Consider the following 4692-nt stretch of genomic DNA (forward strand, 5'->3'; position numbering starts at 1 on the left):
TGTCCTTCCCCACAATAGACACAGGCTATATTCTCATATTTGAGCTGCAAAACTATTAGACCCATTAGTGTTAAGATTCTTTAACATTGAAGATATCGAAGATACTTGGGATGCAAGTGAAGTGAGAGCGTCCACTTCATGGTTTCCAGTAGCTCTTCTTCCTGACGTTGCTCGATTGGTTGGCACTGCTAATTTTTATTGGTGATCCTCTCGATGATTTCATAAGCCTCATTGTAAGACTTGGATAAGATAGCACCATTAGCAGAAGCATCTACTACCATCCTTGTGTGAGCGTTGAGACCATTGTAAAATGTCTCAAGTCTGATGCAATGTGGAATTTCGTAATGAGGGCACTTTCATAATAACTCTTTGAATCTTTCCCATGCCTCAAACAAGGACTCATCATCCATTTGTTGGAAAGCAGTAATCTCATTTCTCAGCTTAGCAATCTTGCTAGGTGGGAAATACTTCACAAGAAATCTCTCTGCTAACTCTTTCCATGTAGAAATCAAGTTCAGTGGCAGTGAGTTTAACCAGGCTTGAGCTCTGTCCCTTAGCGAGTACGGGAATAGTTTTAATCGTAATGCATCTTCGGGTACTCCAGCTAGCTTGAAAGAGTCACTCACCTCCATAAATAGTCTTAAATGAAGATGAGGATCTTCAGTAGGCATTCCACTGAACTGGCCCACTTTCTGAAGCATCTGGAACATGACTGGCTTCAGCTCGAATTGTTGTGCCTCGATCTCGGGTCTTCTAATACCTGGATTAAGGTCATTAAAAATTGGCACGGCATATTGTCGTAAAACTCTATCCCTATCATCAGCAATAAGGATAGGATTTTGAGCAAGGTTTGCTCCGTTTCCTTGATTGATATTCTCAAAATTCATCTCTTCGGTCCTTCCCTGGTTCACTTGTCTTCTTCGTTGGTGAAAGGTTCATTCTATTTCAGGGTCCACTGGGAGTAAGTCGATAATTCGGTCAATACTCATAAACACCTGAAATAATCAGAGAAGAATTAATTAAGTAAGTAAAATTGAATAGGAAAATAAAAGAACCAAAATGTAAAAATAAATTCACAAATAATGTTTTTTTTAAACAATCCCCGGCAACGGCGCCAAAAACTTGGAATGGTGGAAATGTGCAAGTCTACACAATCGTAACAAGTAATAAAGTGACAAGTAAATGTCGAGTTATCGTACCCACAGGGACTGTAATAAGCAATATTTATGAAATTAATTAAAACACTTTGGTGAGGTAAAAATAATTTTGGTTTGAAAAGAGTGATTTATAAACTAAGATTTTAAAACTAAACAAACAATTTAAATAAAATAAAAGAGTTCTAGTACACAATTTAAATTAAGATTTAATCAAGATGATATAATTGTGTTGGATTAATTATACCTTTTTAACTTAGAAATATTTAATTCGTGCTTATGCTGTTACGAATAAATTCACGGCAACCCACTAATTTTCTAACTTATGAACTTATTTACTAAATAAAAGAATTCCATTTATCTCCTGAATATATCCCTATGCCAATTCAACCGACTAAACAGATTTAATAAAGTAAACATGCTAGCGCACATACATACTTATTGAATTAAATTATCTCTCGCATATTCCTATGTCTATTCAACCGATTAATTCAACTTAATAAACATGTAAAGGATTATGTGAAGTAACAAAGTAGCCATACCTTGAAACAATTTAATCACAACAATCTTGCAAGTTATGCAAAGCATATGTATCGCCAAATACAATGCTGATTTAATTTTCAGTTATCTTAGAAGAATTAAACATGCACTAATTAAGTACTGAGTCCATTAATTGCAATTTCAATCCGTTTAAACAATTAATTCTTTAGTTATCTAAACAATTATAATGCCAGATAACCTAAGCATGATTTTACTTAATCAAGCATTTCACTGAGGCCTATAACAGCATAAACACTAATCTAATAATTCAATTAGGCAAAATATAATCAACCCAACACGAATTAAATTCAAGCTAAATTGATTAAAATAACCATTTCAACAACAATATTTTTCATAGATATGTTCATCATAAAAACAATAGAAATTAAAAAGAAAGGGAACAAAAAGCAAATCCAGTGTTTCTCTGCAGCTTGACTGTCGCTCCGTTCTTAGTCTCCGTTGTCTTTGCCCAGCAAGGCATCTATGAATCCTTGATTGCTGTCCAATATGGCTAAAGAACACCTCTTACTTAGGAGGGGAAATTGGCATAAGAGGAAGGGAAAATGGGATGGAAAAATGGAGAGGAAACTTTGAGAGAAGTGAAGAGAGGATGAGAGAATGTTGTGGAATGAGGGATGTCGAGGGATGCTTTGAAATGGGAAGCATAGGGTGGCTTTTATAGCTGAAGAGGGCTGCTAAAAATAGCAAATTCAGCAGCCAAGAGAGCCCTCCCATGGCCGCCACACACATGGCAAGGTTGAAGCTTTCAACCTTGCTAAAAATAAGCTGGGACAAATCTACAAAGCCTAAAATAAAGGTGGGGTTTGAACGTAATTTGGAGGTTTTTCAATGGAATTTTTGCAATCATATTTTATCAGCTAATTTTTTGATTTGGGTCAGCCAATGGACGGTTCTGGTCAGCCCAATTAGTGGCTGGTTCGGCTCACTTCATTCGGTTCAACCATTGCGGTTCACTAGGCCCTTTCTTCATAATTAATTAAAATTAATTCATTTAACCTAAATTCAATAGGAAATAAATTAAAATTAATTTAATTATTAATTAATACACATTTTTGGACCATCTTGGGCTGGAAATTAATTGGCCTCGATACTTCAAATTGCTCTCGGTTTTGTTCTTTTCGCAGTGTTCACCGGGCCATTTTTCTCCAATTGTGTAATTCTGTCAAAAATAACCAAATTTAATCAAAATTTACTACAAAATTAATTAAAATTCATAATGTTCATATTTTTAACATAAATTAATTATTTTATACTATTTAATTATTTTTTGACAAGAATTTAACCGAATTTGCATGAATTTAAGTAGAATTGGGTATGAAAAAGTATATAATTTTTTGTGTTTCCAGCATACCTCCCATAGACAAATGGACAAGTTAAAATTTCCAGCAAATAAATTAAGAAAATTTAGAAGAAAGTTGTCAATCCCAACCGCAGTGATTGGTCAATGAGGTTGAAGCCTTGTGGGCTTATCACATAGCTTTCAAGACACCGTTAAGAATGTCACCTTTCAAGCTTATCTATGGTAAACCATGTCATTTGCCAATTGAGCTAGAACACAAAGCATTTTGGGCAATCAAGAAAATAAACTTGAACTAAGGTGCTATTACCAATCAATGCTTATTGGAGCTTAAGAAGATGGATGAATTTCGAGCTCAAGCTTATGAGAATGCTAGACTGTACAAAGAAAAGACAAAGCGAGGGCATGACAAGAAAATCATGGCAATTTGTACCTGGACAAGAAGTCTTGCTTTTCAATTCCAAATTAAACTATTTCCTGGAAAATTAAAGTTGAGATGGTTTGGACTATTCAAAGTCGAGCGTATATATCCTCATGGAGCTATCGACGTTAAAGATTGAAAAAATAAGATCCACTTTCAAAGTCAATGGTCAACGCTTGAAACATTATTTTTGAGCTCCTATAATGTGCGACAAAAAAATTATTTCTCTTCAAAATACTTGATAATTGCTCTTATACAGAATTTTTCTTTGTTTATTTTATTTTATTTTTACTTTTTCTTATTTGTTACCAAATAAATTTAATTAATTGTTTATTTTCTCTTTTACAGGTTTTTCTTTAGGCAAAAATACCTACAAATTGAAGCCATTAGCCCAAGTTCTTTTAATTCTCACAAATTTGTGCAAATTCCATTTTCTTTTCCCACTAAGTGTTAATTGCTTTGCCTTGTCTACCCATGATTAAGGTCAGTCTTATCACACATGTCACGATTTCTTCTCTACCACGTTTTATCCTAGCCAATTCAGTTTCTTCCCAAATTTTCATCCCACTTCATTTTCTTCTTGTACCCCCTTATTTCCTTTATAACTACAATAAAGTCTAGACTTTTTTTTTATTTTCAAGCTTTTTATATTTTCTTGAATGGCTTCCCAAATAGCTTTTGCTTCAACCTCTGCCTCTCCACGCACCTTCTTCAGTAAACTTGCTAAAGAGAAATACCATAAAAATATTTCCAAACAACCATTCTGCGTGGAAAAAGGATTCATTTTTTAGAATACTCCCTTCATGGGGTATACAGAGGCCATCTCCTCAGTTGTTGGAAAGCGTGGATAGGGAATCTTGTAACAACCAAATTTTGGGCCTAGTCGGTATAGTAGTTTTGAGACTGCAAATTCAGAGTCGGAGAAATTATTTTGAAATTATTTTATGTGTTGTGGCATAATTATACGAGTGCATGAAAATTTTGGTGCATTAATTTTAGCGATTGCATGCTTAATTGTTAAAAAGGACTAAATCGCATAAAGTGAAAAAGTCCTATTTTGATAGCTAAGGGTTCTAATTAGCTATAGAACCAAAATTGGGGGTCTTTAAAGGGCAAGTAGACCCTTAAAACTGAGGTGATCGACCATAGGGACAAAAGGGATGAGAAAGTCAAAGTTAGGTGGCCTAAATTGAATAAAATAACATAAGAAAAAGGCTATCACCTTTTTTTTATTTTCCTCCTTCTCCACCTATTTTCCT

General features: G+C 34.3%; 1 non-coding gene across 1 annotated transcript; it reads left to right on the forward strand.

The window, feature by feature from the left end:
* Positions 1–336: 336 nt before the first annotated feature.
* LOC128286053 (small nucleolar RNA R71) lies at positions 337–443 on the forward strand. Its single transcript, XR_008276599.1, has one exon. It is a non-coding gene; the product is annotated as a small nucleolar RNA R71 (small nucleolar RNA).
* Positions 444–4692: the final 4249 nt, after the last annotated feature.

Source organism: Gossypium arboreum, chromosome 12, assembly GCF_025698485.1.
Source record: "Gossypium arboreum isolate Shixiya-1 chromosome 12, ASM2569848v2, whole genome shotgun sequence".
Classification (NCBI taxonomy): domain Eukaryota; kingdom Viridiplantae; phylum Streptophyta; class Magnoliopsida; order Malvales; family Malvaceae; genus Gossypium; species Gossypium arboreum.